This window comes from Triturus cristatus, chromosome 4_2 (genome assembly GCF_964204655.1).
Source record: "Triturus cristatus chromosome 4_2, aTriCri1.1, whole genome shotgun sequence".
NCBI lineage: Eukaryota > Metazoa > Chordata > Amphibia > Caudata > Salamandridae > Triturus > Triturus cristatus.
In genome coordinates, this window is record NC_140586.1 from 217,765,430 (window position 1) to 217,791,656 (window position 26,227).

Genomic DNA, 26,227 nt, shown 5'->3' on the forward strand with positions numbered 1-26,227 from the left:
TCCAGGATTGCATGTTGTGCAGTTCTGAGACTGTAGGTTTACATCTTTCTCTCTTCTTTTGATCACTAACATTAGCACTTTGGGCCTAATTTAGAACTTGGCGGAGGGGAATACTCCATCACAAACATGACAGAGATTCTGTCCGCCGTATTACGATCCTGTTATATCCTATTGAGATCGTAATACGATGGACGGGATATATGTCACGTTTGTGACGGAGTATTCCATCCGCTGAGATCAAAATAAAGCCCTTTCTATCCAGTATTCAATTATTCTTATTCGATTAGCATAAGGAGTTTAATAAATACACTTATCATACCTTAAATCAAACGGACAATGTATACATGCAATAATTTGTTTATCAAAGGCAATATTTAAATGCTCTAATGTTGAAATTGGACCATCCACCATAATTGAATTATGTCGATACCCAATCGGGCTGGCCATAAGAAATGATTTTACGCCGCAACATTATGAGCAATCATACTACAATACGCATAGAAGTATGTGAAAACACAGTGATATAGACTTTTTCCTCTTCTTTTCTTCTAAACATTTATCCAAAATGCAATTTTGTACTCCTAAAGTGACAACTATATTTCAGCATTTAAGCTATGACTAAATTTGGTTACAGGGTACTTGTATTCACGTATGTATCTTTTCTATGTCCATGATTATGTGCTAAAGTTTTAACCAATCACGCTGCACCATGTCACTTTAAAATGTTAAGCAGGACCAAAAAAATGTTACCATGTGATCAAGACTCCTGGCGAGTTGAAACGCGTTATGGCGGCATCAATAAACATCTGAAGGATTGCCCTTAACTTGTGGTCTGTGTCCGTATGCAGCAGGCGAAAAGCGAGGAGCGTGTGGAAAAAACGATATATGAGCCGGGAGGTTCCAACCGGCTCTACACAGACCCCTGCTGCTTTTGAAGTCGACACCGAAAAGGATCCTGGAGGATTAGGAGTGTTGGACCCCCTCAGAGTTAACACGGATCGCCGAAGCCGAGGCAGCAGCCGGGAGCAGCTGAGTTGGAGGACCCGGATGTAACCAACGAACTGCCAGGTAGGCCTGTTTGTTAAACAACGTGTAGGGGGACAGCGGTGTGCGAGCGTTACAAGTCTTGAAGTATAATAGACGGAATAACGCGCTAATACTGAACAAAATACAGAATGATGTCGGGAGAAACTTTACGGGACCGTGAAGCGGCAGCGCTTGAAATGTTTAATGATTTGCCCTCAACTAATTCAGTAATATCAAACAGGAAAAATGAAACGAGTAAAGTTAATTATACACTGAAGGAAAAGTTTAAACAGCTTGAAAAGCACATGCGCCAGGAACACAGTAAATGGTGGGAGTCCAAGGCTTTACAAAGATATATCGATGTAGGAAGAATACCCCGTGGGTTAAGAATATCTATAGCTCCTAGCAACGAGAATCCAAATCCCCAGATGATGCAGGAGTGGGCAAGTTGTAATTTGGAGTCCTCAAAAAATCTTGTGCTCATACTAAATAAATATGCGGAAATAGACCGTGCCTCACTACTGGAAGCAATAGATAAACTGAATGAAGAGATTAATAGCACTGAGCAGTCAGAGGAAAATCAAAATGAAATCGAGAAACTACGTAAGGAGATGACAATGCATTTAAAAAAGAAGAGGATGAAATAAAGGACAGAATAGCATACACATTTTTGCGAGACAAAAATGATTATGAACTGGGCCAAATCTTCACGTTCTCCAAAAAATATGACTCAATGAGGCAGTCCAAGTTGAATACGACAGAGGGTCCAAAAACAAATATGGGGCAATTCAACAAACAACCATTACGAACATCGAATTCTGATTTGAGTTCAGTTCCGGACAGTGGGTCTGATTCAGAATTAAGGAACAAAGAAGCTATTTCCGTTCAAAATATTCCAGCACCTGGTGATGAAATCAATTTTTTATGTGTAGAGAGAAGGCAGACATTGCGCCCAAGCAATCAAACAAACAGAGTCCCAACTGCCGAAACTACAAACGTAGGCAGAGGCGCAAAGCAAGGCTCAAGCACATCAAATCCCAGGAAACAAGCCAGAGGAAGATGGAGACAACAACAAAAAAAATACGGAGTTGAATAAAACCATTATAAATTTGTCAACGGTAAACCTAACAAAAGCGGAAGAGCAGATATTGAGTCTAGGCCTATCATACTGCCCGGAAAGTAACTTAAATTATTCTAGAACCAGGATGGACGTATATCGTTGCATCAGAAAGCTCAAGCTTAAAAAATATCATATGTTATTGGGCAAAAACACAAAGCAAAATAAATCTGAGATAAATGAAGAAAACCAAGAGACGTCCCTAATAAACCATCCTCAATGAACTGTGGAGAGAGGGAAACAATCAGGACATTGTGAGCAATGAAATTGCTGGAGATATTTCAACAACGTTGACATCTAAAGAACCAACAATCCCATCACCGTTCAAGGCAAAGTCAACATTTACTCCAGTAAGTCCAAGAGACTCGATTGATGTATTCAGTGAGCATCTGATTGCTGAAATTAAACAATTGAATCATACGGTACAAAGCACAAAAGTCAAATACAACAAACGTAATCGTGGATACTATTCGCTTGTCCGCAAATTGGAAAAGGAAGCATCAATAGTAATAAGAAACTCTGACAAAGGGGGTAACATTGTTATATGGGACAAAAAAGAATACATAAAGGAAGCCCTGTCACAACTAAATGACCCTGAATGCTACACAAGACGAAATGGAACAGATTTAAAGGAGGTGTACAAAATATACTATACGAAACTGTCATCTTGGAAAATTAAGGGTTTAATAACTAATGATGAATATAAATTCCTTAAAAATTATTATCTCATCACACCGTCGATATACTTTATACCTAAAATTCACAAAGACGCCAAGAAACCACCAGGGAGACCTATTATCTCAGCTCGGGGAGGTCTTTTGGAACATACATCCCAATATGTGGATTTCTATTTGCAACATCATGTGCGAGCATTGAGGTCATATGTACGGGATACCAGTGACTTTTTATATAAATTGCAAAATGTTGAGTGGCAAAATGACTACTTATTAATGGCGTTAGATGTTACATCATTGAACACCAGTATTAAACATACTGATGGCATTAGAGCATTACAACACTATTTAACAACGGAATTGGGTGAATTGACTGACCACAGCAAGATGATTATTGAGATGGTTGATTATTGCCTGACAAACAATATATTTATCTTTAATAATTTACATTATCAACAAACAATGGGCGTGGCGATGGGAGCCAGCTTCTCCCCCAGCTATGCGTGTTTGCACATTGGCTGGTGGGAGGAGCTGGTTCTCTCTGAGGATTATGAGATGATTGTTGAAAACAATATAATACTCTGGCTACGCTTTATTGACGATTTATTTGTTGTCTGGAAGGGCACAGAATCTGAAGCACAAACATTTGTAGAATCCATCAATGTCAATTCAATCAATTTACACTTTACAGCCACTATAAGTAAAAAAACTTTATCGCAAAGAAACTGCCGGAAATTCAACTTTACATTCCAGCAGTGCTCACCCGAGACATCTTATAAACAGCATCTCCAATGGGGAAATGCTTAGATTAAGACGGGTCAACAGCAATGAAATAACATTGAAAAAAGCCCAAGAGGAGTCAAAAGCCAGGTTTCTAGAACGAGGTTACTCACTAAAAACTATAGAAGGGGCAATAACAAAATCTATGATTCCAGAAAGATTGGCACTAATCAAACCTAAATCTGACACTAATGTAAACAAATCTCAGCAGGTAATCAGAACTCCAACTAATGAAATTAAAATGGAGGAGTTCCGTATAATTCTGGAATACAATAAACAACATAAAGAATTGCGTAATATTATCAAACGCAATTGGCCATTAGTTTTGAGTGACCCTGTAATAGGACATACTTTGCCACACAGAATATCCATTAAACATAAAAGAGCCCCCTCAATGAGAGATGTACTGATGAAAACAAATCCTGAACTAATTGAAAACTGCGGTTGGTTAAAAACTCACAAAGGTTTCTTTAGGTGCAAGACATGCATAGCATGTCAACTGGGCATCAATAAAACCTCATATGTGACACCATTCATTCCTGAAGAAATTAAGATAACCAAACTACTTACGTGCAAAACAGAGTATGTTGTTCATGTCCTGGTGTGTCCATGTGGGCTACAATACATAGGAAGCACAAAGCTACAGGCCAACAAACGAATATTACAACACACCAGGGCTATAACTAATCAAGACAACACATACCCTCTTGCAAGGCACTTTAGAGAGTACCATCCCTCTAGGAGTCAGGATTTAAAGTATTATTTGATAGATTCAGTACCCCCAAGCAGGCGAGGTGGCAATCGTGAAGCTAAACTGCGAAGGTTGGAAACAAGATACATTCTTGAAACGGACTCCAAGGCACCAGGAGGCTTGAATAATACGGAGGATATGTATACCTGTCTATAAAATTTTGCACAAAAAATTTAGCACAAAGATTTTGCACAAAATTTTGCACAAACTATTTAGTACATGTCAACTCTAAAATTGATACACAAATGTGTTTTTTTTATATTTTGTATAAATATTGGTATATTTTATGGTACGTTTTTAAGATATTTATATATTTATATATATATATATATATATATATTCTATATATGTATTTATTTATCTATTTATATATATTTAATGTTTGGTATCTGTAACGTACATGACCCAATCTATACAATTTATATATTAAAACATGGGTTCAAGCTGTTATGGACATAATTGTACCTCAGAAACTGGCATACCTTTGAGATTAAGGAGAGATGTAACCTGAGGAGGAATTAACTTGTAGAGAAATTAATATATAAAAAAATAAAAATATATATATTAAAAAATAACAAGTGAATAAGATAAATTAAATCTGTGAAAAAAGAAAACAATGATTCGAAATTGGTATATACCACAGAAGACAGGAGATAAAATGACAACTATAATAATTCCAATAGGATGAAGAAAATTACGAAAGAGGGCAATTGATGATTTAAACAATATGAGAGGAGTGAAGGGAAGGAAAAAGAAAAAAAGAAAAAAGAAACAAAAATAAGAAAGAAATAAGGAATCAACTTTATATATAAAAAAACCTCCCTCCTCTCTCTCTTTTTCTATTTTTTTCTATTTTTAAGCTTTTTAGCATTTTTTCACTTAGCACTTTAAAAAGCACTATTATGCACACAAGGACATATGACATAATTTACATTTAACAGAATTGTCTGTATAATTATATGGGTTTTGTTAGGACTTGAAAAGAAGGGAACTGCGATACAATATATTTTTTTTAAATGAAATGTATCTTGTGACAAGTCTTTTTTATGTGATTTATTATGTATTATGTATTAGTATGCTGCATTTAAGCAATAATTTGGTTATCAAAGGCAATATTTAAATGCTCTAATGTTGAAATTGGACCATCCACCATAATTGATGTGTTGACAAAAGAAATAATTATGTCGATACCCAATGGGGCTGGCCATAAGAAATGATTTTACGCCGCAACATTATGAGCAATCATACTACAATACGCATTGAAGTATGTGAAAACACAGTGATATAGACTTTTTCCTCTTCTTTTCTTCTAAACATTTATCCAAAATGCAATTTTGTACTCCTAAAGTGACAACTATATTTCAGCATTTAAGCTATGACTAAATTTGGTTACAGGGTACTTGTATTCACGTATGTATCTTTTCTATGTCCATGATTATGTGCTAAAGTTTTAACCAATCACGCTGCACCATGTCACTTTAAAATGTTAAGCAGGACCAAAAAAATGTTACCATGTGATCAAGACTCCTGGCGAGTTGAAACGCGTTATGGCGGCATCAATAAACATCTGAAGGATTGCCCTTAACTTGTGGTCTGTGTCCGTATGCAGCAGGCGAAAAGCGAGGAGCGTGTGGAAAAAACGACATGTATACACATGTATACACATGCTCAGTCATAGGATTTAAGGACGTGCTCATCTGTTTGAATTGTTTCCGCAGACTCTGAAGACCAAACACAGTGACAGAAGATAGGAAGATTTTTGTTGGCGGTGAAGGAATCTTTTTAGGTAGTAATTATGTAATTTTAATACTATTTATAGTACGATCTGTTTAACAAATGAATTTAATTTGCTGTGAAGGATTTTTATATAATGTGTCCATTGTAACTATATGTATTCATTAGATGATTGTTGAAAAGGCTAAAGTCTAAATAAACACATTTTGACTGGCTGACAGTCATAAATCATGCCTGTCTTTGACTAGCTTTGACCCAAGGAGCAAACTCTGTGGGAACTTTGGAGACCCCTTCATTGTGTTTGCTCATTATTGTTTTTGCTGTGGTTGAGGTGTTGAATCTGCACCTAAAACAGTGCTTACTTTGAGCCGATGGTAGCACATGGTAGCAGATGGTAGCAGGCACTCTTTTTTAGGGACCGAGACTTTTATTAATCATCAGGCTTTGACCCAGATCAAGAGAAAGAAAAGTAGCAAAAGCAGAAGAAGGAGGAGGAGTAAGACGAAAAAACAAAGGCTACAGGAGAAAGCAGGAATGAAAAGGAACCCCCAAGAGTGTGACGTAGGGGCAGAGAGAGTATATTGGTGGACGAAAGAGGCATTTTGTGAAATGAAGACTAAAGAGCCTTTATATACCGAAACCCTGACATTCAACTGCAGAGCCGTTGGGTTTTTTTTACACAAATTTGAGTCATGGCACTTATTCTTTTACAAATTACGCGCTGTCCTCAAATTGTTCTTTTTCTTGAGTCAGCCGAGCCAGGAGCATCATTAACACACCCTGGCGTCTCCTGCCTTCACTTGCTCTGCTGGCTCACCTGGTGAGACAAACAGAACAATTTTAGGAGAAGCTTAACACCGCAATGACTGCAATTAAAAAATTAGCGAAACAAAGAGGTCATAGAGCCCCCACAGAGTTTATTCCTCAAGTTACAGCACTTCAAGGAGTCTTAGGTTTCAGAGAGACCTGTTCTGTCTGCCACTGTTAATTCTTTAATGTGCACTTCAAAATCTGGGAGGGATACTGTTCCCTGCGTCCCCCCCACTCCGAAATCAGTGGGAGAATCATCCCCCCATCCCCCACTGCTTCAATGCCCATGCTTTATCCTCTTCAAATGTATAGGTTTCAACTGCCCATACGTATATAGCGTTGAAGATATGCCCCCATTGCACTTGGGCATGAGTGAATGGGCACATGCACACCAGTGCTTTAAATGGAAAAAAATAAGTGCAGGTACTCACCAAAAGGAGCAGTGGGCGGAGTTTAGGGTGGGCACAAGGGCGGTGCTAAGGCAGAACAAGGGGCGGGGTTCGCTTTTTGACCGTGCCAAGGTTGTATGCACAAAATCTGCATGCATTGTTAGAATGTGGGATGTATGTGGCCATTAGTTATCTCACAAATAACTATATATATGGCATTTACTAATAAGTATTTATTACTATCCAAAGTAACCTTTTTTTAGTAACTTTAAAATAAGAAAAGATCGAGGAAAAAAAAGCAAGTTCTAAATATATGCCTTTATATTTTCAGTCAGGTCCTTACTGCAGGTTCATGACTCACTAAGCCATAATACATGTTAACCTTTGACCTGCAGGTAACACAAGGCTCTACGAAACAAAAACAGTAATCAACTAAGCTATCTACATAAAACAACTAATCTGTGATTTACATGTTGCATGATGGGCTTTCCAGCAGACACATTGATCCTCTATGCACTTTAAATAGTGTTCATTCGCTGCTTGCGCTATGATTCAGGTGCTATTTCTTTTCTGTTTTTTATTACGATATGACGCCGTAAACGCTGGCCACGTCACTGCACTTTTTTAACCTTCCCCCGCCCTCCTCCATCTTGTTTCTTCTCACGTCTACCTCTTCCTATCCTGTTTCTTCGACCCACTGCCACTACTTCAATGTTTCTTCTGGCCGCTTCATAGAGCTTCGTTTTAACTGTCCGATTACAAGACCTGATGGCTTTGCCAATTGTCTTACTTCTTTTTCCCAATTCAGTTTATTTGTTTTTTTGCCAACTCAATAACCCCTTTATCTTCGCTGTTAAACCGTTGCACACTCCAATTTCCTTTAGGGTGGTAGGCAGATTTACCCACTCCTGCTCATGTACTGTTAGAACGTTTCAGCTTTAAATTGCCTCCACTGTCACTATTATAACTTTCAGTAAACCTTCCTTTCTGAATACAATATCCACAAAGTTCACCTCAGCAAATATTTCCCATTTGCTTCGATTTTGTAATCTGTGCATAAAAGAAGTACTTTTTAAACGGAACCACTCGCGCCTGCAAACGGTTTGAAATAAAATTTGTAATGTGAAGCATTCCAAAGAAATGAGGACAGTTTATGTATCAAACCTCAAGGTCTGAATACTAATGAAGCAATTGCATAACAGATTTTTCGATAATCTATCTAAAACGCATTTATTTTATCGACCGCCTAAGGATGACATGCTGCTTCAGCCTGCCTTAAATCGAACCAGTGGCCTACAGCCCACTGAGCCATCTGTCTAGTACACGAGTCTCTCCTGAAACTTTTGCAAAACTGAGTTAGGGCCAGAGCTGACAACGTCTGTACTGGGGAACCAGGTGCCAATCTCCACCTTTTTCATTGGACTTACAGTCTGTCCAAGGTCGATAAAATAGGAATCGGCGAGTTTGGTAACAAGATCCCTTCTTATTTACACATGGAAGAAGGCAATTTAGATGCACGGCCACGGTAAAAGCATTAACAAACGTTCTTTTGCTATGTCCTAAACAGTGCCTCCCACCGCCACCCATTAGATTTTACAGCACCCTCTCAGCCCCACTGTGAAAGATCAATGATATGCTAATGACTCTGCAGACACCCCCCTGCTCTGATGAGCTCAGCTGTGTCCTGGTGACGAGCTCCTGTGATTGATTCCCTGCAGTGCTTGATAAAGGTGCTGCCTTGGTATCAGTTAAGGGATGAAGGAGCGCTGCCTCGGTTAAAGTCAGGTCTCCATGAGTACCGGTACTCTCTTCGTTCTGGAAAAAGTGCCGGTAGTCAAGGGGAGAAAATGAAAAGGTGCCGGTACTCTGTACCGGTGAGTACCGGCCCTTTTAAAGCACTGATGCACACTGAATATGATACTGACACACTTTTTTTGTCAGCTGTCTCTCAACTGTTACTGAGCAAGTGATATATGTTGGGAACAGCTCCGCCTGGACAGCTGTCACAGGTAAGCAGCACTTCCAAGATGCAATAACCCACCTAGATGTGTCTGTCATGTTGTTGCGGATCGAAGGTCATGTGAAGTTATTTTCTGTGATGTTATCATGGTTTAAAGGATTTAAGATGCCACTACTTACGTCAACCAATGTAAGAAGAGTGATGTCGCTTACTGGCATGTCGTCAACGTTCCTCATTGTATGATGTCACTTCCTAAAATGTCACTGAGTATTAAAGGGGTACAATGTCACTTGTTCTATCATCAAGTTTTAAAGGTGTGTAATATCACTTCTTGTCATGCCATTAAGGTTTTAAGGGTGTGCGCTGTCACTTTGTCAAGTTTTTGATTATTAAATGTGGTGACATCCATTACTGTTATTTTGTCGAGGTGTAAGGGCTGTCTGATGTCACTTCCTTCCTTTCATGAATTTTGGGTTTAATGAGGTGACACCTCTTCTCCTGAGTCTATGATTTTTGTGAATTGCATCATGTTGCTCCAAGGATGACTTTGCTGGTGGTCATCTAAATGGTTGAGATTGGCAGTTTCTGAGACCTGTTTTGGGCTGCTAGGCGGCAGACATTACTACTGTACCGCAGTTATGACAATTGGAGTCATTTGACACTGGTGTCCGGGACGCACAATGCGTTTGGACCCCAAACTAGAGTACCAAGTACTCCCATTTAGCACTTGACTGTCAGGATAGGGAGGCAGGGAAGTCCGAGCCTTACTCAAGAAAATTGAGTGGGCTAGACATTCTGAGCATAGCAAAACTCAGTAATAACAATTAATAAATCTTTTTCTTCCATACGTGCTTTGCTATGAAATAGGAAAATCGCTTTCATACACATAAGACAAAAGTTTGTAAAGAAAACAAGGATGTACAAAGAAAGCCAAAAAGACTATAATGTTAGCCAATGGTCTGAGTTAACAAGCCTTGGATGCACAGTCCAGGGGGAAATGTCTATGGTCTCAAAAATCAAAAGCATATATTTAGTCTCACTAGTTTTGTTTGCTATCACTCAACTGTTACCAGCTTTGGTTGCTACATGTCAAAGGCACTCAGTGTCTTAAGGTCAGCACTGACTGTAGTCTGTGATGCTGGTGTTAGGGTGTAAACATTTTCCATTTCAATATATTTCTGATGGAATTCTCTATGAACCCACTGAATTAACAGCCAACTAAACTCTCAGACATGCAACGGAGTGCCCCCCCAAAAGCCTATGAAGCAAACGGAGTCCTCTAGCTCACCCAAGCGACTCTAAGAGGTGTGAAGGTGGCTCTGTGACCATTCGCCAAAATCCTCATTTAGGGTAAAAAGTATAAGGCCCTTTAAATTTGAATCTGCAGGTCGTGGTCGGATCTTCCCAGCACCAGGTCAGGGACACAAGTTTCGTTGACCGACACAATGCTGGAGACAAGAGACTGGGGAGTTGGCCTGTGGCAGTAAAATGGCTGTGTCCAGGCTGAAAGAGTGTCACAGGCCTGCTAGGAGCAGAATTGGTCTGTGGTCCACCCTAATGCTAATCAGCACTGAAGGTGGTGGCAAAGACTCCACAGTGGCGTAACGATAATTGAGGGGGCCCCCCCTGCAAGGTACGTGGAGGGGCCCCCTCCGGACTCTATCAGGAGCTCCCCGGCCGAAGTGCAGTGCTGAAGAGGCCCCCAGGAGCTTGGGCCCCCCCACGCACTGCGGGGGATGCGGGGGCCTGTGTTACACCCCTGAGACTCCAGTGCCACAGTCACATATATCAGCCCACGTAACTGCGGTCAGACCCAAGAGTCTGGATCTGAAGAGGGACCTGCTTGTACTTGGACATACCTGGTAGCCCAAGATATGCAGGCACAATTAAACAAGGCCCCCTCGATATGTGCCTGAGAAAGTGGATGCCTATGGAGTCATATGGTTTTCTGATAACTCAACCACGGTTGAAGGTAGGACCTATCTAATCTCCCATCCTAGATGCTAAAGAAATGCCATGTCTGTGCCCATGGCTCCATGCGCTTTCTTGTGGGAGTGGTACAACACTGTCCGGCAGCCCTGCTAGGTGAGCCCTTACTGAATCAAAACACCACGCAAGAGTAGCACATTGACTTCATCTCAGTGGCAAGGATGGAATTCCGTTGAGGTGGAGACCGGAGGGGCCGAGGGTTTTAACCAGAAGCAGCTGGAGACCCTCGGAGGTAAAGACTACCTGGGGACCCCGCTACAGAGATTTCGAGAGCAGTTTCTTCCTTGCCCATCGACTGTTGATGTCCTTCCTCTCCTTTAGGCTCCAAGTAATGCTTTTCGTGAGAACAGATTGCTGGCGTTTTGGAGCTAGTGTTGGTGGTAAAGGCTTAAGACTAACTTTCACTTGTAAAGTCTATCACTTAGGAGGGCTTTGACCTTTGTTTGCACCCCAGTCACTGGGTGGAGTCACAATTGTTGACCTCTGACTTTGACAGCGGTCAGGGTGGTAGCAGTTTTGTTGGTGTCAGTTCCCTCCTGCACGCACCAGTTTGGCAGGGGACCTGGTCCAAGTGCCTTGCCCTTTCACGACATGTACCCAATATGAGAGTACTGAGAGACCACATTGCATATCCTATCCAGAGACCCCACTCAAATAGGCGGGTTGTATATAGCTTTGTAAATGGTGCCCCTGCGGTTCGGGCCTCATCACTGTTTAAATAGGTTCCATGTGGAAACTGGCCAGTTGGTGGACCATCACCCTCTCTTTATGTTGTCCCTCCAAACTGCGCAGTTGTTGTACAAAGGAGCGCCTCCTCTAAGCCTTGAGCATCCTGACCAACGGATGATATCATTATGGCCAAGGATAAGTTCCACCACATCTCAAACCAGAGCAAGCCAGACGAGTTCACCAAAAGCAACAAAGCAGGCTTGGTAGCCCAGGAACTCTCCCCTGGAGGTTCTTCCAAGGCACACTCTGAAATTTCAATCTATGCCGCAGCTTCCACAACCCTTATTTTAAAGGCAATAGAAGCCTCTAGTACTGCTATCGAGACAGAGGTTGGAGAGGTTAAACTTGATGTATCACTTCTCCTCTAAGGTCTAAAGAACACAGTGGACAGAGTAACAGTGAGAAAGGACCCCATTTCTGAGCTTGGGTACACAGCTCAAGTCTATCAAAATATCCCAGGCCCTTCTGACAACATTCAAAGCCCTAGGTGAACAAACTGAAGACATTGAGGGCTGTGCAAGATGAAGCAACCTGAGGTTTGTGGAGCTTCCCAAGGGGACAGAGAAAATGTAACCTGAAGTTTATCTGCAACGCAGGATCAGGGTCACTGAACCCTACAATGCAGTACATGCTCCTCCACCCAGCAAAATGCAAGGTGATATTCCAATGTAGATCTTTATTTCTTCCTAACTCCTGAAGCTGTTTGGGAATGAGTAGGGGAGATGAAATTTTGAGGCTGAATTAAATGATGTCACTGGATCGTCCTCAACTGTACATGTCTACTATGACTTGATTAAGAGGCAGGATAGGAGGGTGGAGTGAAAAGAGGCGTTGCTCAAGGCTGGGGCAGTAGTAGCCAAGGAGGAGCACAATCCTGGACGTTCTGCCACTCAGGTTCTGTAACAGCAACTCAACCTCTCAGGTTGGAGTGCCTGTCAAGCAGGTACGTTGTACCCCCATCTCACCAGGGTTTGATGCCCCCGCACATGGTTTGGGAGAACCAACTGCTGAGGGGTCGCTCCTTGAGAGACCCATAACTTGTCTACACTTATCTTAATGGTGACTGAAGGCAATGACTTAATTGTGAGCTTTCTTATTATTATATTCTGGGTAGCTTTGTCCAGGTTTCTCTTAGTGATACTCTTGCACTAGCTCTAGAACAAGCAGTCATTCTATTGTCCTAAAATCAGTGCCATGAGTGCGCATGGCTCCTCACAATTGTTGATTTTCATGGGCTTTGTTCCTGTATCAGTATACAGTTATTTACATGTTGGTATTGTTGGAACTGGCCCCTTCTGTTGACTGAAGAGATGCCCCCAGCCAGGCAGAACCTATCGCTCCTGTCAAGGGTGGGTGATTACACTCGCTGCACAACCTGTGATCACCCTTTGGTAGCTTAGCACTGAGCAGTCAGGCTTTCCTTAGAAGCAATGTGTAAAGCAAAGGCACAGCAGTCACTCACGATAAATACACTGAGCTTCACAAAAGAGACTTCACACAGGATGTATGTAAATAACGGTTATATTCAACACACACAGTCAATTACTATAATATGAACATCATAAACTTTTAGGCAAAAACATATTTGGGGATGTCACTAGAAGTACTAGGCCCACTCGTATCATTATGATATCAATAGTATGCACACTGTGGACAATCTAAACCCCCCCCCCCCCCCCCAATCAAGTGAGCACTCTTATGCGGTGTGACACGCAGTCCACCTCAGTCCCACCCTAGCAATCCTATTATAGTCCCACATGGTTATAGGGTACACCCCAAGTCACAACGATATCAAAGATATGTACATACTAGAAAATAGAACGCTCTTTAGCAGCACTGTGGGCCGAGCCATGTGGGTAAACCCAATGTTAAATGTATTGCGCTTTTGGCATGAAATCAATGTATACAACAGCACTGCCAGCCAGTGTTGTGAGTCACAGGCAGTCCACAGACTATCACCCCCACTCACTCTGGACCACTACACGGTGCAAAAGGTATCAGCCAGTCCATATGGAACGCTCTTGCACACATATGCACTTGACATCCTAATGCAGTGTCACTGGTACCCAGCAGGTCAATGGATAACACCCTGCAAACTCTGTGGCCCTAGCCTCCCTCCACCCTCTAGTTTACCCCAATTGTCCTATACACCCCCCTGCCCCTGGATGGAATATAGCCGGGCCCACCACTCGGCTGAGATCACACTTAGTCTAGGTCCTTGGGAAACAGGTGGGGATATGTAGCAAGTTTTATTAGGAGGTAGACGTAAACAAGGGGAGTTTAGAAGCCACTCAGGAAGTTCACCCACAGGTCTCAAAACACAATGGAGTCACTCGGTCTCTTGACTGCTTCCGAACTGTACTGGAAGTGCTTTTCCATCACTCACGCTACTACCTGGTACCTAGATAACTTTGGAAAGAGCCAGGTGTGGCGAGGGCAGTAGGTCTGCCACAATGAGGGTCAAAAGGGAACAACGATGAATGGGGAGTAACGCTGGGGATCCTCCCTGTCGGTACACGTTAATCAGCGCCATGCCTAGGTGGTCCGGGCTCAGCATCTGGTACATGCTGGTATGAGTTCCACCAGACACTTCAGGTCTCAAACACAAAGAGTTGTAAATTCCGTACCTCCCTGGGAAAGAAGGACAATGACCAGTGCGAGTTGAGATGGTTTGCACCAGCCAATTCCAGCGATAGACAGCGACGAGTTGCAAATTTCATTCTTCCCTGCAAATGAGGCACAAAGTCTGGTGCATAATGATACAGGTTGCACAAGATCAGTCCGGACGCACACACACACACACAGGTGCAAGTTCAGCAGAGCCTCATGAGGTAGAATGAGGCACTACTATGGGTATCTCCCACCTCCGTGGGTCGCACCCTGTGAGTCGGACACTTCATGCAATGTTCGACTAAATGGGCCACACAGGATACCGCAACCGGTGAATCAGCTCACTACCAACTAGACGCTTATGAGTGTCAGAGTCCCTGTAGTACCGGAACAATATGCCTTAGATGCCAAGATTTCTGGGGCTCAGCATCTGACCATCCGGTCTCCAGATTAAAGTCTTAGTTCCACGCTCACACCACACTGCCAGTAGGGATTCAGTAGCTGATGTGGGCACTTGAGAGGGCACCACTCTCGAGATGTCACAGGTAGATGGGGTAGGTCCATTGCGGGGGATCTTTGATGTCCCTGAGATCCCCGGGACAAAAGGAGGGTGGCAGACGGGCCCTTGGAGAGCACGCTTCAAGGTGCCACACTTCAGCAGGTCTTTGGGCCAGGCCAACCATTATTCAGAAAGGGCATGTGGTCCCCTAATGGGCAGTTATCCTCCATGTGCACAGCGGAGTCCTCTGGCAATGTGCACCACGAAGTCTGAGTACTCCAGTCCTGCATCCCTGCAAGCATATCTCACCCTTTGCTGAAGGATGGCACCAGTAGTTATACTGTTGTGTGTCTTTGAATTTCTGGGTGGTTCAAGGGGGTTCTCTTTGAACCACAGATGTCTCCCCCAAATTGTAGGCCTGTCAGCCATGGGGCCATGGAATGCAGATCTTAATCTTTAGTGTGTCTTTGAATTTCTGGGTGGTTCAAGGGGGTTCTCTTTGAACCACAGATGTCTCCCCCAAATTGTAGGCCTGTCAGCCATGGGGCCATGGAATGCAGATCTTAATCTTTAGTGGGGCCATGCGCTGGCCCCTAGAGGCTAAGTGTCAAAACCTCTCTCCAATCTATCCCATTCAGGCCTCAAATAACAGAGGTCTGCTGTTCTCGTGGGATGCCCATGGTTTATGGCTGTCACTTGGGGAATCCACAAATGTGTTCCCCCCGACCTGTGGTGTCCATTGTAGTCAGGCACCACAGCACACAAGACTCTTAGAGCATAGAAATTCCCATTTTCTAAAAGTGGCATTTCTAAGCGAGTTATGCCAAAACCCCCTTTACTATTGGAAAGGGCATACCCTTGGCGAACCCATTGATAGGAAACACCATGAGGCTGCTCCATTGCAATCCACTATTGCAGCCCAAAGTGATGTCAACCACTTCACCATGTTAACCTATGGGAAGAGCAAGCCTCATGGGTAGTGAGAATACACACAGGTATTCCTCACTACCTGAGCGCACATGCTGCTATGGCAGGTTAGACACATAATTCCCGGTACCAGGGGTGTAAGTGCGCTCGCAGGTGTCTGCAAGCGCAGACTGAGCATGGCTTTAACTAATACGTGTGTTAGTGCTAACGCACATGCCTGCGATGGCAGGTGGCACATGCAATCACAGTCATCATAAGTCCTGGTGCGCACATACAGCGGCCTGCCCTGGCAAGCGGCTCATGAGCTTAATCACGATAACTGCCAATCCACACAACCCGGTCTGCGTTGGCAGAACGGCCCATGTTTCAGACTGTCGAGTCAGCACCAGTTCTCAGCATGGGTATGACGGGTGCGTGCACTTTCACACTGTATTTACAGTGGGAAAGTGCCAAGAGCCCAGTGGCTACACAGGAGATTCAGTAAATTCCAGGCAGAAAAAGCAAAAATGTTTAGGGAAACACTATGTTATGTTACGTTACGTTGTTATTTCCAATTTGTAGTATGCACTATCACTAGAGGTGTAAATGAAAAGGGAGACCTGTTAGAGATATTGGTATGCCTTTTGTAAGTGCCAAGATTTAAGTCTGCATATAGAACTCCACGAAGAGGGTTTGGCGTGCAAATGATGAGCGCAGAAAAGAAATAATGCCCTCCAGATCTAGTTTTTTGCGGAATATGAGGATCTTTAAAAAGTAGCGTCCTGCTGACTTCAGTGACCTCGTAGAAAGACAGTGAGCCAACTGTGATTTTGGTAAAACTAAAAGTACTGCCACAAAGGGATTTATGGACAAGACATGAGGTTTCCTCTGTTTTATTGATAAATAATCTACCTGACTCAGACTGGGACTTATGTGGTCTGATATTAAAATGCCTGTTTAATCAATGGCAACAGCATATCCAGGTACGCTACATTTACATAATCGAGTCTAGATCCAACCAGTGCTCTGGACACAAGATGCTTACTATCCATATCTAAATATGGAGAGATTTTGCACTTAATCTGCAGATGATGACAAAAGGCTGACTTCATACCTGACACCTACTTCACCATTGACAAATGTGCATCAATCTTAACTCCAGGCTTTTCACCACCGAAGAGGGAGGGGATCGAGTACTTCAGGCCAAAACGTGTCTGACCAGAGGTTTACCTGATTGTTAACAATGAGGACCTGTGTTGAATCTGGGTTAAGCTTCAGCATATTGCTCCCCATCCATGGGCAGATGAATCACAGACTATGGGCCTGATTTGTAGTTTGGCAGATGGAGGTTACTCTTGGCGGGATGGAGGAGGACATTACCTCTGCCATCCCGAGGGACCTCTGTCCTCCACATTTACAGTTGTCCGCTAACCTCGCAAACCACTCTGCACATTGACGGGAACTAGCCTGTTAATTAATAAGACGTTTGACAGATGGTACTGTCAGCCATGACGGTTGACCAAAAAGGTTTTCAACCGTTTTTTTTTGTTTTTCAAAACAAATTCCCAAGATAGGAGTTTGTTTTTGAACAATTAAAAAACATAATAATAATCACCCCACACATTGACATTCTTTTCCACCCATCTGGAGGACTTTATTGTTTCTCTTCACCCTTAATGCCAGGTTTTGCCAGCCAATGACAACAAGAAAGAAAAGCCTTTACACCGTTGAGGAAGTATTCCATTGACAGAGCAAACAGGGTCTTTAATTGACAGAATATTTATGGTCCGCCCAAGTCAAAATGATCAGGATCAGGGTATCACCTGAGTACATGTATGCTTTGACACACCGTTCCACAGGGGCCTGTGCCAGAGGTCTCGTAAAGATGTTAAAAAGATGAGGGGTGGTGAAGAGCCATTGAGAGACCTTCACTCATTTGGAAATAAATTGCACAAGTCAAACGGCTTGGAATCAGTTTTTCAAATGGGAGCTGAACCATTGAAGGTCAAGTTCCTATCCGATTCCCAACCACCTTAAACAGTCCACGAGGATGGTATTTCCATCATATCAAATGCGGCTGAGAGCTCTAACAAGATCAGACCTTGGTGTGCCCCCTCTCTAGGTCCATCCTAAGGTCATCCAAAATACAAACCATAACCAATTTGGTGCTGTGGGCGGCAAAACCCCGCCTTCATGCTACCTAGCCAGTTGGGATTCTGTAGATGTTCATTGAAAATCATAGCCACATATTTTCTAAGACTTTTACTATAAGACAATAAAAAATTGTGGTGGCATTTTTTTAGGTTTGGTGCATCTAGTACAGTTGTTTTCATCAGTGGAATGATGGCTACTTCCTCAAAAATCAAAGGAGCATGACACATTTCTATCAAGTCTTATAATAATTGGCACAAGGGATGTACATTCACTGGAGCAAAATGGTTAAAAACCCTTGGTGGGCATGGGTCCGTCAGGAGACAGTGCCGGATTAAACACTGTGGTGGCCTCTAGGCAGTTGAAATTTCGGGGTTCCCCCCTCGCAAATTATCTCTTATTACGTATTTAATTTTACCAACCAATAATTTGAATAAACCAATTTTATGACACAAAAATAAACATTAACAATTAGCAATGTTATTAAACAGAAATTACTTTTTTTAATTTTTAAAAAACTAAATATTCACTTTCCTCAATTTGATTGTGGTGAAATCTTTCTGGATATCTGGGAAGTCTACCTTTTGTAAGAAGTCGTATTCAGTGGAGTCTTTAATGTAAAGTTTTCGTTTCTTTGAGTTGATCATTTTTTTTCTATCTTTTGTAAACAATTTAAGAAAGCTTCCTTGCAATTTTCTTTCATGGTCAAATCAATATTATTTTGATACATTGTCGCCGGGGGCCCCTAAAAGAAGTGTGTCCCATAGGATGGTGCCTCCATAATGCACTCAAGTTCATGAATTCTTTTCTGACCGACCGCACTCAAACAGTCTCCTTAGGTGATTTCACCTCACCAGCTTTCTCTTTACCCTGTGGAGTCCCTCAGGGCTCATCCTTGAGCCCCACCTTGTTTAATCTTTATGTTACCCCACTTGCAGCCTTAATTAAATGATTTGGTTTTTCCCTGGTTTCATATGCGGATGACACACAGATCATTGTCTCCAACAATCCGGGATCCACAGCTGCCCAGTTCCACAACTGTATGCTCCATATCGGTATCTGGACTCAAAAACGGAGGTCCAACTGTTTAGTAACAACCCTTCTTTTTGGTCAAACAAGTGGTGGCCCCAGGAACTGGGGAATCTGCCTAAACCCAGGGAAAAAGCAAAAAACCTGGGGGTGATAATGGATACTAAGCTATCTTTTGAAGGACAAATAAATCATATCACTTCTTCGTGTTTGCTCATTTTGAAAAGCTTATGGAAAGTATTACCTTTTATTCCACCTAGCCTGCAAAAAAGGGTAGTCACGACTCTGATTTTGTCCAAAGTAGATTATGGCAATGCACTCTTTATTAGGCCTGGGCCAAAATTCTGTTCCGTTAATTTGACATTTTCGCGTTCCGCGGAAAGCGCGAAAATGTCAAAATTTCCACATTCCGCAGCTTAGCGATAATTTGTTTCTTGCTCGCGCTGTAAAATAATACTATCTCGCGTGCGCGCGATCGCTTTACCTGAATCCCCGCGTTCGCCGACAAGTTTTCCCGATCCGGTCGCGTTCTCCACGAGATGTTGGATTGTTGGTAGCCATTTGCGCTGTCTCGCGACAGTTCGCGCCCATAGTAACGACATGCGTCGCGCGATCACGTCTTTCTTCTTGCGATCATGCACCGCGAGACAAGTGAAAACAAGATGGCCGCGCCCGCGAGCAACCACATGGGTAAGTTGGCGAGCCGCGACCACGCAGAAAATACCGCGAATGGGCGGGAAAAAAACTTCCGCATCTTCGCGATATTTCCGCGTGTTTGCGGAGATTTTTAACATTTTCGCGATAATTTGCGAAAGTGAATTTCGCAAATTCCGCCCACCCCTACTCTTTATTAAGATTCAAAAACATTTTATACATAAGCTACAAACACTGCAGAACGCTGCAACTAGCCTATTGCTGGGCATTCCAAAACATACATCTGTTTCTCAAGCACTCATTCAACTACACTGGCTCCCCATTGACAAACGTATACAGTTTAAAGCACTCTGCATTGCCTTCAGGGCACAACAAGCTGTCGGGCCAGACTACTTTATAAGGCATTTTCATCGATATATCCCAACGCACTCACTGCGATCATCAACAAGTGGAAACCTGGTAATCCCAGATTTAAGAAAGCTAACTGGGGTGGAAGAGGCTTCATTTTATGCACATCAAGATTATGGAATTCTCTTCTGCCAGAACTAAAATTCAAAACAAACTTACTAGAGTTTAGGAAAGATCTAAAAACGTGACTTTCTTCTAAATATTTCTGCCATCTTCTGAATCTTCTCAGCCTGTCAGATTCTGCTTAGCACCTAGATACCCTCGAGTGATTGTTGCGCTTTATACATTTTATTTTCATTTCATTTAATTACTTTGCCTATTTGGTCATTCAGAACAAAAGTTGTATTTTTTAGTCATGTATTATGGCACGCCTACATCCCTACTACAAACACACACACACACACACCTATAAACCAGAAACCATTTCCCCATAAAATACCATAAAAAGACACAAACCTCTATTAAGTAACAAGTGGCATAAGCTCACCAACTAAAACGTACAACCGCATACAGTAACAAAATGAGAAGCTAAATGTCGCACAAACACACGCATTAACAGAGAAAAAGAAATACATCCATGCAATAACAAAAAGGGCAGCAAACACCCATACAGAAACAGGAGGGCGGCATAAAGGCATGCAATCATTCACACAGTCATGCATGGGCATAAAAATACCCAAACAATAACAGAGGAGTAAAAAGCATCCATACAGTAACTCATAGCCTCGTGGAACTTAGAAGCTGATTGAGAGGGTGGGGAAGAAACTGTTCTGCCTAGGTGCCCCCGGACTCTGGACGCGCCTACCTATGGCGGTGCGATGGTCCCCACTGGAAGGGCAGGGCCGGTGATGGCTGCGGATGGTGCGGCCGGAATCAGCCCCTGGAATGCGACCTGCCCAGGATTGGTCCGCCGGGTGGAGGACCCGGAAGGGGAACGGGGGAATCGGTTTATGCTGGACCCCACCCCTTTAAAAGGGGCAGTGGAGCGACGAGCTGGTCTTTCTGCACTGCTCGCCACTTCGTCCTTTCAACGCTTTGGGCTGCCACACCAGGGGCTCAGGACCATTAATCTCTCTTTTCTTTGTTTGCAGGAGTCGTTGAGCTTTTTAGGAGAGGCGGCTTCAGTCATGGGACGGCGCAAGAGGGGTTCTTTCAAGGGCCAGCGGGGAGCCGCACAGGCTCAGTTTTAGCACTTGCCTCCCCTGGATTCCACTGATTAGGACTCGCGCCTAGCGATGCAGTGCGCAGCACTGCTCCCGCAGCGAGAGTCATTTAGTCCGGGGTTTTTAAACGGAGCCTGGAATCGCACACGCTCGTGCGTGTGCTTTTCCTTTTGGCTTCCGCGATTGGCCTTTGCGTGCGTGTTTTTCCCAAAGACGGCACGCAATAGGCCAAAGGCAGATGCATTGCTCCGTCCATGGCCTATTGGTGTCTATTACGCGCACCAAAGGCCATGTGGTTTTAATTATCGTGCCCAGACACAGGCGCGATCATTGAAACCACATGTTCGCTGTGGTGCGCGCGCGCAGCACTCGCAGGCGTCTTTTTTTTTTTTACAATAGCGATCGCAAAATCGCTTTCACTGCCGCCTGTTACTTGTTGTACTCTGCCTTGGCGGTAGATTATAGCGCTGATAATGAATACCAACACGCGCTCTAAGCGCCCCGCTTTGACATGCAATAATGTGAAGGGGCCGTGGCTTGGTTCCTTGTCCTGTTGTATGGATGAGGTCGGTTGCTCCTGCGCCACCAGGGGTGTCTCAGGCGAGGGGTCAGCTGCTCACTGTTAAATGGCCAATGACTAAAAAGGCTGCCTCAGCTAATGGGCCCAATGAGTGCCGGAGTATTTTTCAGAGATTAAGCCCGCGCCCTTAGGCTTTGCATCGCGAGATAATTTGAGCATTGCTTTTAGGCTGACCCACAGAGGGCGGGGCAGGGGCACAATCCATTAGCTGGCACAGCACACAGATAAGGGATTCTGCCGGTGGGAACTTTGTGCCCCCTCCATCACTACAGGTTTATCAACGACTGATTATAGAGAGCAGAGTCTGGGCGTACAAGTGGATGACATCAGCAGATTCAGAGATGGGTGTGGAGGAGCAAAGACGCGTCACAGGTGTTTGTAGGTGCTTTGAATGGTTTGACTGGGGAGGGCAGGTTTTGCATGCATTCACAACATTTGCCTGCAGGAGCTGAACGTGAGCTGTCGCACCGAGTCTCTTGCACACAGCACCTCGGAAATGGAGAGCGCACGTGGAGGGTTCATACACTTTCCAATCCTGCACTGTCCTAAAATAATAAGCCAGAGAACTTGGGCTGTGGAGATTGTGCTAGGTTGAAAGTGTGTGTGTGGTGCAACCTAGCTCTATGTGGTCAGGAGACAGGACATCCTGTGTCAAGTCCTGGGCCCTTCATTTGTAAATCATTGTTATTGACAAATGAAAGACAACAGCTGGATAAATTGTGGGATGTGTTGTAAAAGAATATGGAGTTTCAAGAGAGAATGTACTATGTTACAAATGCAATGCAATAGACTTCTCAATTACAACAAAGTGAGCTATTGCCATTTTCAATAACACCAGTTGATTAATGCTTCACGAAGGGGAAAAAAAAGAAATAAAATGTCCAATGCCAATAGCTCAAAACAACATCATTACGAGACCTATTGCATTGTAAATGCTTGTATTATGACTGTTGCCACGACATACTGGGCGTGGCATACATTGTGGCGCAAACTTGGGAGTGGCAAACTTTATTCTCCACTGCTCCTCTTGGAGGATAACCTGTGGTTGCCATCAACCAGCAAGCCCTTGAAAAAGCGCATGCTGCGACACTATAACATTCGCACTGTTGGAGACCTTTTCCCAGATGGCCATGTACTGCAGATTGCTGAGGATCCCCGAATTCTCAACATGTCCCATATGCAGCGCTTCCTATTTCAGCGTCTCTATGCCACGCTGCGTGCCCAATTACCCGGTTACCCTATTTCCCCGGAGGAATTCCCCCCGCTCACACTGGTGATCTCCTGCTCAGACGGCGCGCATCTGACGCCCAAACTATATTGCGCTGGCTTAACGCTAAAACCCGACACCGCTACCAGGGTACGCGAGGCATGTGCACAGGACCTAGGCAAGCCGATTCCAGACACAATGCGGACCTATTATTGTGCACAAATCCAGAAAGTCTCTCGCAGCCATAAACATAAACTACTTCATTTTAAGTTACTTCACCGAGCATACCTTGCACCGACATTGCTAAATATGACGCAACCAGGTCAGACCAATGCCCCAAATGCTGTGCCCCTGCAGCAGACTTTGTGCACCTCACATGGACCTGTCCCACCATCTCCTCATACTGGACTGCGGTGTATTTACATGTAAACACTATGCTCAGAGTTGATATACAGCCGAACCCACCGGTGGCACTCCTAGGCTATACTGCCCAGCTCCCTAGATCGGTGCGCAGACTAGCCTCCATGTCCTTCCTATTGGCTAAATGTGAGGTAGCAGTACATTGGGGAAGGAAGGCACCTCCAACACCCGCCTCTTGGCTAAAACACATGTCCCTCTGCAACACTACTACCACAGACACGCCACTCTCCAACCCCCGACTTCACGTCCCATCGACTTTTGGCAACCCCTGCGCGATTACCTATGCACTCTAGGACGAGACACGACCACATCCCGACCACCTACTCCTGTGCACACTATCCCGATCACCCCCATTCTGCTGCCAAACCCCCACGGTACATAAACTGCTGCCATCAAAGACCATACCCACCAGACATCTATAAGCTCATGGCTTCATGTTACCCCTATTTCGTTATATATCTGTTATTTATTGTTTTCTCTTGGCAAATGTCTGCAAGGGGCTTGTGATCATATAAACTGTACTATTATGCAAAGTGATATGTTGGCGTATGTACTATCCTGTGGTATTATAAAAAATGAATAAATAAACTTTTTTATAAAAAGTTTTGCACTTGCCTGCCCCGCGTTGGTTTGCTGGTAGCGGCTCTAGCGTTGGAGGCCCAGGTAAGGGGGGAATTTTAGGTATTGTGGATGCGGTGAGCACATTTTGGTGGTAGATGTCGGCCACTTTTCTGTGAAGGGAGCGAGAAGGCCCAAGATGAGGGTGATTGACAGTAGTTGTCCTCAATCGTTTTTTTTTTGTTGTGATCAGTTTCTCCTTCCTTTTGTCTGGTGGCGGTTGGGGGAGCTGAATATATCATGGGAGCTACATCGAATTAAAGGCAGGCCAACTCCAGTTGCATCGGGTAGCTGTGAACGTTTGGCTCCCTCCTCCCTTTTGTTTCTTGCGCACTCACAATAGAGATTGGGAATAATTATTCAGAAGTGCTCCTCTGCATTGAGCGCTTCTTTGCTTCAGGGATACTACAGGGGTTTGTTGACTGGACAGTCGGCCTCGACCCCCCCCACCTTCTTTTTTGGATATACATGTTTTTTATCAAGCCATTGTTGGCTTGACGTCAGGCTTCAATTTCCTTTTAGTGGGGCTGTGGATAGATTGCAATGGTCATCTCTTGATCCACGGGGATGTCACCCTTTTAGGGTGCTTAAGTTGGCCCTCAGAGCGGCCAGGAGGGACCCCATGGAATTCGGGTCACATTAATTCAGGACTGGGGCAGCCACAGAGGCCGCAGTGATGGGTCTTTTGGGGTGGGCAGTACGGAGAATTGGCAGGTGGTCTTCAGAATGTTACAAACGCTACGTGAGGCTGCATATGCTTTAGGCTCTGACGGGTTGCCAATAATGTTTTTTTCTTTTCATCTTTTGCAGTTTTCATGTTGTGTGACTCAGGAAGGAAGCTTGCCGATGAGCTACAGATGACGGATTCCTGTGCAGCCCAGGTCAACGTCTGGGGGCTGGAGAGAACTGGAGTAGTGGTTGTAGGTCCTTCTTATGTGCAAAGATTGAAACTATTTTTCTCCACAGGAATCTATAGGGATCGGGCTCGCCAGGTGGGTTTCAACATCTCTTTCTATGGACAAGGGGGACTGTGGCTGGGACAATTAAGGAGTATGATGGAGTCCCTGTTAGGTAAGGGATGTAGGCCCACCGGAATAGTGGTAATCCACGTGGGAGGTAACGATCTAGTACATCTTGGTAGGAGGGGTGTGCTAGAAGCTCTGATCACCAAGATTGGGTGGTGGGCAAGGAAGTGCCCGCAGTCAATTTTAGCATGGTCCCACATGATCCTGAGGTTACAGTGGCGAAGGGGTGAGTCAGTTTGGGCTCTGAACCATTCTGTCAAGCATATTAATAAGATGAAAGGTTGTTTTGATCCCCTAAACTCCAGACCATCTTCCACAGGTGAATTCGGGGGAGAGGTTTTACTTACAGGACGGTGTCCACCTCTCGAGGTTGAGCAATGATTTCTTCCTGGAGAATTTGTTGGCATGGTTGACATGCAGGAAAGGCAAGCCATGAACTTGTGTGGGGGGGAAGATAGTCAGGTAACTATTCTGGCCTGTGGCAGTAAGGTCATGATTGGGGGGGCATTTATGGTCCTTAGAAGGCATTCCCATTGTTAATGGGGATACGTGGGGGACAGCAGTCTCTCATGGACCTCCCCCAGGGGCGCTTACGGCAACTCGGCTATGGGTGCGGGGATGGGGAAGTGCATGCTTCCAACAGGCCCTTACGGCCAATCCCCGCACAGGCGTGTGGGCGCCAAGCTAGCATAGCAGCGCAGCACCATGGGGGGGAGGTTGTATTTTCAGGGTATAGGGGTGCCCAAAGTACTTTAACTTCAGGGCAGGTGGGCCTCCTGCACAGGGTCACTCCGGGGTGGAGGGACTCTTACAGGTATTTGGACCAGCCATGATCTTACGCGTAGGCTCAATGCAGGATACACAGAAACAATACATTTTAGTTATGGTTAGGAATGGCTATGTATTAGAGTCTTTGCTAAAGTTAGCCATCCATGCATATGTAAATAATCTTGTATGGACTATTATTGGGGGTTTCTACGTATTTATGAAACATGATA

At 44.0% G+C, this 26,227-nt stretch overlaps 1 long non-coding RNA gene across 1 annotated transcript; it reads left to right on the forward strand.

The window, feature by feature from the left end:
• Positions 1-805: 805 nt before the first annotated feature.
• Positions 806-26,227, forward strand: LOC146833433 (uncharacterized). Its single transcript, XR_014960237.1, has 3 exons — positions 806-1,068; positions 6,067-6,134; positions 25,015-26,227. It is a non-coding gene; the product is annotated as an uncharacterized LOC146833433 (long non-coding RNA).